The 16,042-nt window shown below is 44.7% G+C and overlaps 2 non-coding genes across 2 annotated transcripts; both read left to right on the top strand.

The window, feature by feature from the left end:
• The first annotated feature begins 5,745 nt into the window (after window positions 1–5,745).
• Window positions 5,746–5,835, top strand: trnar-ucg (transfer RNA arginine (anticodon UCG)). Its single transcript is given in 2 exon segments — window positions 5,746–5,782; window positions 5,800–5,835. It is a non-coding gene; the product is annotated as a tRNA-Arg (tRNA).
• A 3,802-nt stretch (window positions 5,836–9,637) lies between these two features.
• On the top strand, window positions 9,638–9,710 carry trnat-ugu (transfer RNA threonine (anticodon UGU)). The gene has a single exon. It is a non-coding gene; the product is annotated as a tRNA-Thr (tRNA).
• The last annotated feature ends 6,332 nt before the right edge of the window (window positions 9,711–16,042 follow it).

A 16,042-nucleotide genomic window follows, 5' to 3' on the forward strand; every position in this document is an offset into this window, starting at 1 on the left:
TGATCCGTATATATGGGAGTTTTGACAACCAGTAACGAAAATTCAAATTAGTTCAGGAAGATATTGATGGTTTGGACTGGAATGGATTGACAGGTGACAGATGCCGTTTAATGTGGAGAAGTATGTAACACATTGGCTAATGGTCCGGCAACGCCACGAATTTATATTTCCCATCCTTGTGTTAAAATCCTTCAAGTGCCTCGCCACTCCTTGTCCCTGTATCCTCCTCCAGCCCTACATCACCCCCACCCCCCGACAACTCTGCACTCCTCCTATTCTTGCCCCATGTGCATTCCCGATTTTCATCACTCCACCATTGGTGGCCGTGCCTTCAGCTGCCTAGGCCTTAAGCTCTGGAATTCGCTTCCTAAACCACTCCGCCTCTCTACATCTGTCTCCTTCTTTAAGACGTTCCTTAAAATCTACCTCTTTGACCAACTTTTAGTTAACTGTCCTCATGCCTCCTTGTGTGGCTCAGTGTCAAACTGTGCTTGATAATGTTCCTGTGATGCGACTTGGGCCGTTTTACTACGTTAAATATGCTATATAAATGCAAGTTGTTGTCGTTTGTAGATACAGAATCATAGACTCATAGATTGGTTACAGCTCGGAAGTAGGCCATTCGGCCCTTCGTGCCCGTGCCTGCTCTTTGTAAGAGCAATCCATTTCGTCCAATTCCCCTGCTCTTTCCTCGTAACCCTGCATTTTTTCCCATCAGATATTTATCCAATTCCTTTTTGAAAGCCATGATTGAATTTGCTTCCACCACACTTTCAGAGAGGACATTCCAGATCATAAATAATCGCGGTGTAAAAAATGTTTTTCCTCATGTCACCTTTGGTTCTTATGCCAATCACCTTAAATCTGTGTCCTCTGGTTCGTGACCCTTCCGCCAATGGGAACAATTTCTCTTCATTTACTTTATCTGAAACCTTCATGATTTTGAACACATACAATCTCCTCTCAGCCTTCTCTGTTCGAAGGAGAACAACCCCAACTTCTCCACTCCATCCACGTAACTGAATTCCCTCATCCCTCGAACCATTCCAGTAATTTTTTTTGTACCCTTTCTAAGGCCTTCACATCCTTCACTAAGCGCGGTGTCCAGGATTGGATACAATGTTCCAGCTGTGGCCGACCCAGTGTTTTATAAAGGTTGAATATAACTTCCTTGCTGTTGTACTCTATGCCTCTATTTATAAAGGCCAGGATCCTGTATGCTTTTCTAAACGCGTTCTCAACTTATTCTGCCACCTTCAAAGATTTGTCCACATATACCCCCAGATCTATCGAGAACCTGCACCCCCTTCAGTATTGTACCATTTAGTTTACATTGCCTGTCCTCGTCATCCAGGGAGCTCTTGCTTTGGTTGCCCTACCTTTCCCCCTCGTGGGAATATACGTCGACTGAACCCGAACCATCTCCTCTTTAAAGGCTGCCCTTTGTGATTACAGTTTTTCCTGCCAATCTTTGACTCCAAGTTCCCAGGGCCCGATCTGTTCCCAACTCAGCAAAATGGGCCCACTTCCAATTAAGGATTTGTACTCTTGATTGCTCCTTGTCATTTCCATCACGAATCTAAATCTTAGGATATTACGATCGCTGTTCCATAAATATTTCCCCACTGACACTTGTTCCACTTGACCCACCTCATTCCCCAGAAGCAGATCCAGCAATGCCTCCTTCCTCATTAGGCCAGAAACTTAGTGATCAGGGAAATTCTCCGAAACACACATGAAGAATTCCTCCCCCTCTTTGCCCTTCACACTATTACTATCTCAGTCTATATCAGGATAGTTGAAGTCCCCAGTTATCACTGCTCTATGACTTTTGCACCTCTGTGTAATTTCCCTGCAAATGTGCTCTTCTATATCCTTCCCACTGGTTGGTGGCCTGTAGAATACACCCAGGAGTGTATTGTCACCTCTTTTATTTCTTAACTCTCTGACCCCTCCGGGACATTCTCTTTCTCCAGTACTGCAATATTCTCATTGGGTGTCTGTGTGATTTCAGCTACGATGGCCGATACTTTCAGGTCGTTGGATTCAAAATCCATTGGGCTTTCCCCGGGCAGATTCTAACTCTGCTTGCGGTGGAACTTTTCAGTTATTCGAAACCTGTTATTTTTCTTTCACCCTTTCACCCTGGAGACCAATGGCCCCGAAACTGCTCAGAATTCTCTCCAAAACATTTCATTTTCTCGTCAGTGGCCTCGTGGCCTCATGCACAAGGCTTCTGACTTTGGGAGGAATCGTGTTCTTATTGGAAGATTATATGTTGGTGTCCTGCCGCGGTCGTTTTAGACACAGGATGTAACCTTTTCCTGCATGTTCCGAATGTGTTTTACTCCCGACCATTTCTAACTCAGTGTCTTCAGTTTGTCCGGCATTTGTCCATTCCGTGGCGAGAGAGGATCTCCCATTGAAGTTTACTTACAGAAGTTGAGTCTCCATTTTCAACATTGTCGAATTCCCATTCCCTCGAAGAACTAAGCCAAGCAGAAGGAGGGAATAACATCGAATTACAGAGAATATTAAGCAAAGAAACAGTCCATTCGGCCCAACTGATCGATGCCAGTGTTTATGCTCCACACGAGCCTCCTCCCAACTGACTTCATCCAATCCTATCAGTATAACCGCATATTCCCTTCTCCCTCAGTGATTGAGAGAGAGGTTTTAAAGATGTTTTTGGATGCTCTTGATAGGCACGTAAAAGCCGGTCTGCCCATTTAAGGCACGGTTTGGCACAAATCCAACCTCTCAGCAAGGACTGTGATGAAAATCCCACGTTCATTATAAGTAAGACCTTCAGATCCGTTGCGGCCGAAGTCTAGACTCTCTGTGACACACAGCCTCTTGAAGGGAGGAGACTCGTGTGAAGCATGAACTGCGGCATGGACCTGTTGCGCCGAATGGCCTTGTTTGTGTGCTGTACATTCGATGTAATTTGTCGTGAAATAGTCCTGAAACATTTCTAATCTCTGAAATATTCTGCAACAGGGCAGAAACATCTCTGATCTCTGCAACAAGTGTTACATAAGCCTGAAGCACATCTATTAATGACAGAAATGTGCAACATAGACCTGAAACATTATCAATCTTCGCAGCAATGTATAACATGGGCCAGAAACATCTGTAATCGCTGCAGCAATGTGTAACATGGGCCCGAAAAGTCTCTAATCTCTACCACAATGAGTAACCACATCTCTAATCTTTACCACAATGGGTCTGGAACATCTGTAATCTCTGCAACAATGTGTGCATAGGCCTGATACATTTCTAACCTCTACAACAATGTATATAATAGACCTGGAACAACTCTAATTTCTAGAAAAATGTGTAACATTGGCCTGAAACATCTGCACTCGCTAAAACAACGAGTAACACAGACCTGAAACATCTGTAATTGCTATTACAATGTGTAACATAGGAATGAAACATTTATAATCGCCATAACAATGTACAGCATAAGCCTGAAATATGTCTAATCTCTACAACAATATATAATATAGGCTTGAAATATTTGTAATTTCCACAACAATGTATATCACAGGCCTGAAACATCACTAATCTCCACAACAATTTTTAATATATGCTTGCAGTATTACGAATCTCAACAACAAAGTATAACATAGGCCTGAAATATCCCTAATCTCCATAACAATGTACAAAATAGGCCTGAAACAAGTCCAATCTCTACATCATTGTGTAAAATAGGGCCGAAACACCTCTAATCTCAACAACAAAACCGGGGAACTACAGGCCAGTGAGCCTAACATCAGTGGTAGGAAAATTATTGGAAAAAATTCTGAAGGACAAAATTAGTCTCCACTTGGAGAAGCAAGGATTAATCAGGGATAGTCAACATGGCTTTGTCAAGGGAAGATCATGTCTGACTAATTTGATTGAATTTTTTGAGGGGGTGACTCGGCGTGTGGATCAGGGTAACGCAGTGGATGTGGAATACATGGATTTCAGTAAGGCCTTCGATAAAGTCCCCCACAGGAGACTGGTCAAGAAGGTACGAGCCCATGGAATCCAGGGTGCCTTGGCACTTTGGATACAAAACTGGCTTAGTGGCAGAAGGCAGAGGGTGATGGTCGAAGGTTGTTTTTGTGACTGGAAGCCTGTGGCCAGTGGGGTACCACAGGGATCGGTGCAGGGTCCCTTGCTGTTTGTGGTCTACATTAATTACTTGAATATGAATGTAAAAGGTATGATCAGTAAGTTCGCTGATGATACAAAAATTGGTAGGGTGGTAAATACCGAGGAGGATAGCCTCAGTCTGCAGGACGATAAAGATGGGTTGGTCAGATGGGCGGAACAGTGGCAAATGGAATTTAACCCGGAAAAGTGCGAGGTGATGCACTTTGGAGGGAGTAACAAGGCAAGGGAATACACAATGAATGGGAGGACCCCAGGCAAGACAGAGGGTCAGAGGGATCTTGGTATGCAAGTTAACAGATCCCTGAAGGCGGCGGAACAGGTAGATAAGGTGGTAAAGAAGGCATATGGGATACTTGCGTTTATTAGCCGAGGCATAGAATATAAGAGCAAGGAGGTTATGATGGAGCTGTATAAAACACTGGTTAGGCCACAGCTGGAGTACTGTGTGCAGTTCTGGTCGCCGGACGACAGGAAGGATGTGATCGCTTTGGAGAGGGTGCAGAGGAGATTCACCAGGATGTTACCAGGGCTGAAGAGAGACTGGGAAGATTGGGTTTGTTTTCCTTGGAGCAGAGGAGGCTGAGGGGTGACATGATTGAGCTGTACAAAATTATGAGGGGCACAGATAGGATCGATACTAAGGAGCTTTTTCCCTTCGTTGAGAGTTCTATAACAAGGGGGCATAGATTCAAGGTAAAAGGCGGTAGGTTTAGAGGGGATTTGAGAAAGAACTTTTTCACCCAGAGGGTGGTTGGAGTCTGGAACTCACTGCCTGAGAGGGTTGTGGAGGCAGGAACCCTCACAACATTCAAGAAGCATTTGTATGAGCACTTGAAATGCCATCGCATACAAGGCGACGGACCAAATGCTGGAATATGGGATTCGATGAGACTGGGCTTGATGGCCGGCGCGGACACGATGGGCCGAAGGGCCTCTCTCCGTGCTGTCTCACTCTATGACTCTGTGTCGATTGTACAGCAAGAAACCCGCGATTTTATTATTACACGGATAGAATGCCGTGCTCAATATTAACATTAACACTGAGCGCCAGGTCTGGATCTGACGTTTACCCCGTGGTGCGGGACCCCCTCCGCGTTTCTATTTACCAAAAAATGAAAATCAGAAAATAATAATCTCACCCAGCAGAATTGGGGATTGTTCGTATTTTACAGGACAGGATGAGGCCGCTCGGCCCGTCGGGCTTGGATCGTGAATTCTGTTCACATTCTCCGCTCGGTGTTGTTCTCCGTGTACATTTTTAATTTACCGATTTGTCTTTTCTTTTATTTTCCTTCTCTCTCTTTTGCAGACTGAGTGGGAAAGAGGTTCGCTTTGGAGGAGAAACATTTTGATCAAAGATTTGAACATTGTTTATTCTGATTGTAGGTTTCTCGGAGACCCAGCGGGAGTTCAGTTCTCAGTTTCATGATTAGTCGGAAACATTGGAGCCAACTTGCTGCAAGACAGAAATCAATAAATGAACAACATCAACAAAGTGAAAGGAAGAGAAAGATACAAGCAGAGTCTTAACCACCCCTGGCCCGGGTTTAAGATCATTTGGTGAAACATTCGAACAGCGGCCGCGTGGCCTAATGGATAAGGCGTCTGACTTCGGAATTAATTGACGATGTTATCAGAAGATTGCAGGTTCGAGTCCTGCCGCGGTCTTTTTTACATTTGTTCCAACGTGCGCCATATCTGTTTTACACCGACCGTTTCTCACAGTGACTGACCGAATGGAACGGAAATATGTAAATTCCTTTGCTTACAGAAGCTGACTCTGCATTTTCAATATTGTCGATCTGGGTGCACGGTCAGGACATAGTTGAAAAGTAGCTTTATTTCTACTGTTTGGATTCAGAAATGATCGGCTGATCCATTGTGCTCTGTCCGGATGGGTCCGAATCCCATCCGCGTCGTTATTGTATTGACAAGGCCCGAATAAATTTTGGACAATCAAAACGGGTTTGAATGCTGTGATTATCAATCCGACACCAGTGTTTTAAGTGTTTTAAGTCTGTGTCTCTGGATTGTTTACATTTTGTTGAAATGGAGAGGGATAATTGGAATTATTCACCTGCCCTACTCAGATAATGGTCGAGCAGAGAGGGCAGATCGGAGAGAAGTCTTTCTGTCCTTCCTTGCTGCCTCTGGGGTTTACAGCGAATGAAAGGTTCACGGGAATAACAAATGATAAGGGAGCTGGAACATAAAGAGTTAACTTTATCCATCAGGAAGAAATCTAATTTCAAAACATTTTAACAATCTTGAACCAGTCCAGTTATTAGATTTACACCAAGTCTGTACATGTTTTTCTGTTTCGTGTCATCTGCAAACTTTGAAATTCTGCCCTGTCCATCCAAGTCCATGTTGGACACTATCTATTTCAAGCCGATGATATCAGGCCTTCTTTACCAATATCGTTTTCAATGTCAGACTTGCATTATCAAGTAAGATTTTGAAGAATATATTAGATTAGAAACTACATTGCCGTCTGGATATGCAACGTAATCAAAAGCTTCCTGATTTCCCTGTGAAAATCCGAGCTCGAATTTTAAGTCCCGCCTCACCCCCACCAACAAAGGAAATAACTTCTCTGTATCTACTCTTGCGAACCGTTTTATCATTTTAAATACCTCAATCAGATCAACCTTTCAAACTGAAGGGAATACAATCCAAGTTTATGCAACCTGTCCTCATGATTTAACCCTTTACGACCAGGTATGATTCTGGTGAATCTGCGCTGCACCCCCTCCAAGGCCAATATATCCTTCCTGAGGGGCGGTGCCCAGAACTGAACGCAGTTCTCCAGATGTAGTCTGACCAAGGCTCGATACAACTGAAGCATAACTTCCTCCTCTTTATATTCCAGTCTCCTTAAGATAAATGGCAACATCCCTTTAACGTTTTTGATTACCTTTTGTATTGTCCACTAGTTTTTAATGATTTGTGCACATGGACACACAAATCCGTTTGCTCCTCCACTGTTCCTAAAATCGCGACATTTAGAACATTTTCCGATTGATTGGATCCAAAGTGAATTACCTCACACTTCCCCACATTGAACTCCATTTAACACAGTTTTGCGAGTCACTTAATCTGTCTCTGTCCCTTTGTAACTTCCTGTTCCCATCCACACAGGTAACTGTGCCTCCGATCTTACTGTCATCTGCAAACTTGGATATAAAACTCTCTATTCCTTCATCCAAGTCAACTGAGAAATATTGGGAGCACATTCCCGAGTCTTCACTGAAATCCGGGTTATTAATGTTCTGAGGAATCCAAGAAATCCCACGGTGTTTCCCCACAGAGGTTTCAGTGAGCGCTGCAGTAAATCTGGCCCTCGGGACTTGATTGAAAACCCTCAGTTTTTGCTGTTCAATCAGAATTGTCTTTGCATCCCGTGCTGGCGAGTCAGGGATTAGTGTTCCAAGAATCAGGAATAAGATCAGGAACCAGATCTTGCCGACTGCGCTGCTGGAGAAATATGAGTTCGATTTTTTTTTTTGATCCGCTCGATCAGTTTGAATTTGACCCAGAAACAGGAAGCGGTTTTGCTGAAACTGATCCGAGGGTGAAGCGCGAAGGTGGTTGAAGCGATGAGCTGCTCAGTGATTGGATCCAGCCCGTGTGGCTCAGGATCCCCGTCTGGTCTCCGTCGCCGACACTGTTTTCTCCCTGATCGGTTTCCCTCTGCTTTCACCAATTGCCCCAGGGACCACCGTTTATATCTGGATTCAGCACCAGGCAGAGAGATAGAAACAACTGTCTGGTGTTTATTGACTTGATCGGGAGGTTAATGTCACCGATGGCTGATTCACTGAGATCTGTGCTCAGCCACCATTTGGTTTTGTTCGCTGTTACGACGCTTGTTCTCGCCGGGTGAAGAAGACAGATTTTTGCTTTCACCAAGTCGACACAATACTGGACCGGCCTAATTTTCTGTGTGAATAACTGGGATAAGTGGTCAGAGAAGGCTGTTGTAAACCGCAGTGGAACAAAGTATAACTTTTGACGGATCAGAATTATTTCACGATCATTAAAATCCTGCAATTGCTGGGACCTCGAGCCACAATGATGCATTCACGGCGTGCGCCATTGTCGAGAGGTGAATGTTGCAGCAGGTGAGATACGGGATGGGGTGAATTGCCCATAATTTCTGGAACATTTGCGCCGCTCGTCCGGAAGACTCGATTAAATAATAAAAGTTGTTCTCGTCGCTCAGCCCACCGTTGCCGTCAACCGTGATGCCGAATTCGCTGTATTTACGTCATTAATCGCGCCGCAGTCACTTGCAATTTGACAATAACGGCAAATGAAGTATGAGGCAGCAAGAAATGACTGAGAAAAGTCACAAACTTTAGCCTCTCAGCTTCTCTCCTGCCTTCTCACTCTCTTTCTCTCAGGTGCATCATTTTGTTCCATTTGAATCGTTTTTGTTTCTCTCTCCTGCTTTCCATCCTTCTATCCAACACCGCCTTCTTTCTTGGAAAAAGGCGCTTCTGCCATCCACAACTATGAGAGAAGCGATTTGGTGATAATTGACTCAGAACAAAAGCATAGGAAAGTTTGGCTGGGATTTCTCACCAATCAATCAATGAAAGCCCCAAAACGAGATTTACACCGGTCGACCAACGAACTACAAGGAAAGGGAATCAGGGGTTACGAGGAGCGGGCAGGAAATTGGGCATGAATTTAGATTTGAGGTTAGCATCAGATCAGCCATGATCTTATTGAATGGCGGAGAAGGCTCGAGGGGCCGATTAGCCTACTCCTGCTCCTATTTCTTATGTTCTTTTAACCGCTGGCAATTGAACCATGCAGCCACTGCAAAATTTCGCCACCACCCACAGCCGATCAGCCATCCTTTCATGCTGTTCCTGTCCATCCAGTCTCGCTTTCTATTCCGATGTTCAGCACCATCGAGTTGTACACTAATTATTTCAAGTGAACAATATCAGCCTCTCTTCACCAACTTTTGAATGTACAACTTGTCTCATCAAGTAAGATTTTCAAAAATCGAAATGCTCTGAAGCCACATTGCCGTTTGTGTGAGAATAGGTACACGAGGTAGACTAGCGCTGGTACACATTTCCTAATATAAAACACACACGCATTAAACTATTGTGCAGTAGTTGTGGGAGGTCACCCACAGGAGGAGGTCAGGGCCTGGTGTATCACAGACATTATTCACCAACATTTCGTGGGAAGAGATGAGAAATGTAATAGTATCAGACCAGATAGTGTGGAGAGAGTGTGGGAATACAACTGGCTGAATAGGGCTATATATACGATGTACTGACAGGGGATAAGGAAGAGAAGGTCATGACTGATATCCATGGTTTCACATGCAGAGACCGATGAACAAAAGATTGATGTTATTGCGCAGACGCATTGAAGGATGAGACGCAACAAAGTCGCTTGGCACAGGTATCAATGTCATAACGTTGGGAAAGCACCACATAAATGTGGCGCTGTGGCTCAGTGGTTAAAGCACCTGTCTTGTAAACAGGGGATCCTGGGTTCAAATCCCAGCGGTGCCTTGAACTTATGTTGTTTGTCTCCATGTTTTGTTGCTCCCATTTTTCCACCCGTTTCCTCCTCCACATTTGCTACTTGCAGAAGCCCTTGGTTTGCTTCCCAGCCTCTCTGTGTTGGCTGCCGAGTTAAATTCGTTCCAGAGATTCCCATCCACGGGTTTACAATTGCAACGAATCATCTCCGTGAGGTTAAAGTGCCCCCTGCTCCTTTATATTTCCATTAAATAATATCAATCAATTGCGGAATAAAAATTCAGCTGTTCGCTGATATTCTGTATTTTCCTCAATCAAGTGGACAGGAGGGAACGAATCTTTCTGTGAGGACGTTGGACAAACTGATTCTAGGGTGGAGCTAAACATTCATGGTGGAGATTAAACACAGACCAACACCGCGAGGCCGCTTCTGGTCAACGACTTTAATTCTTAAACCAGAGCTGTTTTAGCGAATAGGTTGAAGAGCTGGATTCTAAATCTTAGGGGATGCCGAGGCTCCGGTTTAACCGGATTTACACGGTTCACTTCACTTCAATAGGAAAACATTCCACAATTTCAAAAGTTTCATCCCCTCATTCTTGAGACCGGACAGGAAGTAAAATTTCATTTTCTTTTTGCAGTTACAGCAACAGGATTCTTCTCAATGTAAGAAAAATGGTGTGTTTAAAACTGCAAGGAGTGAATTAACCGCAGATTCTGGGCCAGCGCTCTCCAGTTTGATCGTATCTACAACACTCATAGAATCATAGAATCATAGACTGGTTACAGCATGGAAGGAGGCCTTTCGGCCCGCCGAGTCCGTGCCGGCTTTCTGCAAGAGCAATCCTGCTAGTCCCATCGCCCCGCCCTATCCTCGTCGATCTGCAACTGTTTTCCCTTCATGTACTTATCCAATTCCCTTTTGAAAGCCACGCCTGGATCTGCCTCCACCTCAGGCAGTTCATTCGAGGTCACAACCACTCGCTGTGTGAAACATTTTTCCTCATATCGCCCTTGGTTCTTTTAACAATCACCTTAAATCTAGGACTCCTGGTTCATGACTCCTCCGCCAATTGGAACAGTCTCTCTCGACCTCCTCTCTCCATACCCTTTATGATTTTGAATACCTCCATCAAATCTCGTCTCTGAATTCTGGCTCCAGGGAGAGAAGATCCAGCTTCTCCAGTCTATGCACGTAACTGAAGTCCCTCATCCTTGGAATCATTCCAATAAATCCCTTCTACACCCTCTCTAAGGCCTTCACATCCTTCCGAATGTCCGTTGCCCAGAACTGGTAACAATACACCAGCGCAGCTGAACCAGTGTTTTTTAAGGTTCATCAGAACCTCCTTGCTTTTCAAGATTGGTTAACGGAGAGAAAACAGAGAGTAGTGATAAACGGGTCATTCTCAGGTTGGCAGGCTGTAATTAGTGGGGTGCCGCAAGGATCGGTGCTTTGGCCTCAGCTATTTACAATCTATATTAATGAATTAGATGAAGGGACCGAATGTAATGTATCCAAGTTTGCTGACGATACAAATCTCGGCGGCAAAGCAAGCTGTGAGGAGGACACAAAGGATCTGCAAAGGGATATAGAAAGATTTATTGAGTGGGCAAGAAGGTGACAGATATAGTATCATGTGGAGAAATGTGAAGTTATTCACTTTGGCAGTCAGGATAGAAGAACATAATACTGTTTCAATGGTGAGAATCTATTAAACGTTGATCTTCAGAGGGACTTGGGTGTCCTCGTTCAAGAAAAAGTTAGTATGCAGGTACAGCAGGCAATTAGGAAAGCAACTGACATGTTGGCCTTTATTGCAAGGGGGTTGGAGCACAAGTGTAAGGAAGTCTTACAAAAGTTTTGGTCTCCTTATCTAAGGAAGGATATACTTGCCTTGGAGGCAGTGCAACGAAGGTTCACTAGATTAATTCCTGGGATGTCTGGGGTTGTCCTATGAAGAGGTGTTGAGTAGAATGGGCCTATACTCCGTGAAGTTTAGAAGAATGAGAGGTTATCTCACAGAAAAATATAAGATTATGAGGGGGCTTGACAGGGCAGATGCTGAGAGATTGTTCTCCCTGGTTAGATAGAATAGAACTAGGGGCATAGTCGCAGGACAACGGGTCGGTCATTCAAGACTTTGACGAGGAGGAATTTGTTCAGGCAGAGTGTTGTGAAATTTGGAATTCTTTACCCCAGAGGGCTGTGGATGGTGCGTCATTGAATATATTCAAGGCTGAGATAGAAAGATTTTTGGACTCTAGGAGAATCAAGGGATATAGGGATCAGGCGGGAAAGTGGAGTTGAGGTCGAAGATCAGCCATGATCTGATTGAATGACGAAGCAGGCTCGAGAGGCCGGATCATCTACTTCTCCTCCTATTTCTTATGTTCTGGAAACAGGAAGTGTCGAGTTGGCTGTTTACCTTCCATGAAGGGCATCAGTGAACAGCTTGGGTTTTTATTACAAGGTCCCACCCTTCAGCATCATTACTATGGAGCCGTTATCTGAAATACAACGCCATTGGGATTGAAACCCACAACCTTTAAAACCGCTTCCTTTACTCACAATGACGTATCAATGCGCTATCCATTGCGTCACAGAGCCAAAAGCTGCAAGGCTTTTTTTGCTGAGCGGTGAACTGACACGGAAAGCAGTTCGGTAGATTTACACTTGCCAATACAGTCTGTGGGGTTTTGAAAGGCACGTTTTTATCAGCCAAATATCTAAACGGAGCGACAGAGCTACGACAGCAGAGTGAGAGATGGGGGTTGAGAGATATGGTGAGAAGCTTGATCGGTGGGCTTGAGGGGCATGGGGAGAAGGACGCAGTTGGGGTTGATTGATATGGTGAGAACTGGGAAGCTGGGGTTAGATGGGGAGTAAAGCTCCCTCAACACTGACCCGTCAAACTCACCCAGGGCTGGTTCAGCACGAGTTAAATACAGAGGAGTAAATCTGCCTCTATATTGTCCCATGAAACAGTTACAGGGCAGGTACAGAACGGGTTAGATACAGAGCCAAGCTGCCTCTAAACTTTCCCATCAAACATTCCAAGGGCAGGAGCCCGGAGCGCGGGGATATCACAGTATCATCGTCGGTGTAGCACAGCGGAGGGGGGCATTCCGCCCCTCGAGTCCGTTCGGCCATTTGATTAGATCCTGGCTGATCTGTACATAGGAACAAATGGAAGCTATTCATCTCCTAGACCCTGTTCTATCATTGAGCTATTTCATCGCTAATCTGTACTTCAGCTCTATTGACCCGCTTTTCCTCCAAACCCTCTGATAACCTAAACCAACAAAAATCTCTCGATCTCAGTACTGATATTTTCATTTGAAGCAGTTGCCACAGCCTTTTCGGAGAGACAGTTCCAGATTTCATGAAGAAGCAGTGCCCGTGGTAAAAGCGGATCTCGATCTACAACCCACTCCTCAATGTGCCCGGTTTCCTGGACGGACAGAGAAATTGAGGGGCAGCAGATCCTTACATATCCTACGCTCAGCTCCAACACTAAACAGCAACTCCCCAATGTTAGAGAAAGAGTTTGCTTTCGACATTCCAAGCTCCTTGTATCTGAAATGTTATGTTGAGAATACAGCATGCGCAGACAATGGGACAGGCAGAAATGCAGATTTGGTAAATAACACGCAAAATACATCCTCACAAATTAAGCACACTGTGCAAGGAAATGGGGAAAATAATAAACAATAACGAGAATAATAAAAATAACCATAATAATCTTCATCATTATCATATTTGAATTAATGCAGGATAATTGATTGTGGGGAATATCCGTGAACGAGTTATTTCATAGGACGGTTGCTTTTATTAAATGTAAAGAATTTTCAACAGTAAACAGTGACGACGATGGTAACAGACTCCAGGAGGACACAGACAGACTGGTGAAATGGGCAGACACTTAGCAGATGAAATGTAACGCAGAGAAGTGTGAAGGGATTCATTTTGTTTGGAAGAACGAGGAGAGGCAATGTAAAATAATTGGTCCAATTTTAAAGGGGGTGCAGGAACAGAGAGGCCTGAGGTTGTACGTATACAGGTATTTGAAGGTGACAGGACAAGTTGAGAAGGCTGTCGAAATGCCATAGAAACATAGAAAATAGGAGCAGGAGCAGGCTATTCGGCCCTCCGCGCCTGCTCCGCCTTTCATTGTGATCATGGCTGAGCCTGTATTTCAGTACTATATTCCCGCTCTCTCCCCATACCCCTTGGTGCCTTTTGTGCCTAGAAATCTATCAAGCTCTTTCTTAAATATATTCAGAGACTTGGCCTCCACAGCCTTCTGTGGCAGAGAATTCCACAGGTTTACCATTATCTGAGTGAACAGGTTTCTCCTCACCTCATTCCTAAATGTCGTACCCGGTATCCTGAGACTGTGACCCCTCGTTCTGGACATCCCCAACCGGGGGAAATATCCTCCCGCATCCATTACGTCTAGCCCTGTCAGAATTTTATATGTTCCAATGAGATCCCCTCTCATTCTGAACTCGAGTGAATATCGGCCGAGTCGACCCAAACTCTCCTCATACCACAGTCCTGCCATCTCAGGAATCAGTCTGGTGAACCTTCGCTGCACTCCCTCCATGGCAAGTATATCCTGACTTAGGTAAGAAGACCAGAACTGCCCACAATAATGCAGGTGTGGTCTCACCAGCGTCCTTTATAACTGCAGTAAGACATCCATGCTCCTGTACTCAAATCCTCTTGTAATGAAGGCCAACATACCATTTGCCTTCCTAACTGCTTGCTGCACCTGTATGTTTGCTTTTCGTGACTGGTGGACAAGGACAACCAGGTTCCTTTCTACATCGACATTTTCCAAACTATTTCCATTTGAATAATACTCCGCCTTTCTGTTTTTCATTCCGAAGTTGATAACTTCACATTTTTCTACATTATACTGCATCTGCCATGCATTTGTCCACTCACTCAACTTGTCTAAATCGCCATGAAGCCTCTTTGCATCCTCCTCACAACTCACGATCCCACTTATTGTGGTATCGTCAGCAAACGTGGAAATATCATATTTGGTTCCCTCATCCAAATCGTTGACAAGGAAAGCACCGGATCCAGTCTCAGACCGGGCGTTTGTGTCCCTCCCCGGGAAACAATATACCTCGGCCCCACCAAACCTCCCCATACACCGAGCACAGGCATTGTAAAATCCGGGGAGCTGGTAACCTGGTCACTCGACCTTCCAGTCGGATTACCCGAGAACCAGAGGGTGAAACTGTCATTGGCCCTCTGTGGGAAAATCAGGATCAGTGACAAAGAAATTGTGGAGTCAGGATAGCCGAGCTGTGTTTCAGTCGCAGTTTTTCCCGGAGGTGTGGGTTCGAATCCCAGTTCTCACATTCAGCCCTTAACACGCACCGAACTAATTTTTGTTCTTTCGACTGGAGTTGATTTTTCTGCCCAGTTGATTTGTTCTTTCCAGAAAACCAGCCCGCCTTCCGTCCACGGCAGGTTTATTTTCATTTGTTGTAAGAATGTATAGTGTTGGGGTTCAGCAGAACACGGCCCGTGCAATCAATCCATTGTGACACAGACCAGTGTTGTCCAATACTTTGGCCACTAAATAAAAAGGAGGAATGAACACAGTCTTTGGGCCTGTGATCTGAATACTCATATTCGCATGAGGTTTGCATTTGAACTTTAACCTTTATGTGTTGTTGGTAAAATGATAAGATGAAAAGCAGAGTGTGCGAGTGTTGTTTCGTCGTTGTGAGTGTTTTACTTCCTTGGTTACTGAATGGTGAAAGATGTTATGAAATACACACATGTGAAGTCCATTTCCTTGTGTTGTGTGTGGGCGATGTTTTCTGCTAAAATCCGTTCATGTGAATAAAACGGCGTCATTAGAGCCACACCTGCGTTTAGTAATCAATTTCAATTGGACAACACTGGCAGAGAGCGTGGTCGAGTGGCCTGAGCCCGGTCATTGATGCTCCAGTATTGTCAGGGCGCGATTCATTTTTCGTCACTAACAAACTTTCCATAGACACGGAGGGATTGGAGGCTGCTATTACATAAATATCATAGTCAAATATACAAACTCATACTTTGTATATACACACTTGAGGTTGTACAATAGTGGAGGGGGGGCACTAGTTAATGTTCTTTAAATGAGGCGGCACTCGTTGGGGTGGCATGATGGAGTTGAGCAGTTGTTACCGTTGTGCTTTAGTGAGGTGGCGAATGTAACAAAGGCTGCACACTGGTGTTGTCCATAGGAACAGGAGTAGGCCATTCAGCCTCTCATGCGTGCTCCGCCATTTGATAAGATCATGTCTGATCTGTGATCGAACTCCATATACCTGCCTTTGGCCCAGATCCC

This window comes from Heptranchias perlo, unplaced genomic scaffold (genome assembly GCF_035084215.1).
Source record: "Heptranchias perlo isolate sHepPer1 unplaced genomic scaffold, sHepPer1.hap1 HAP1_SCAFFOLD_54, whole genome shotgun sequence".
Taxonomy (NCBI): Eukaryota; Metazoa; Chordata; class Chondrichthyes; order Hexanchiformes; family Hexanchidae; genus Heptranchias; species Heptranchias perlo.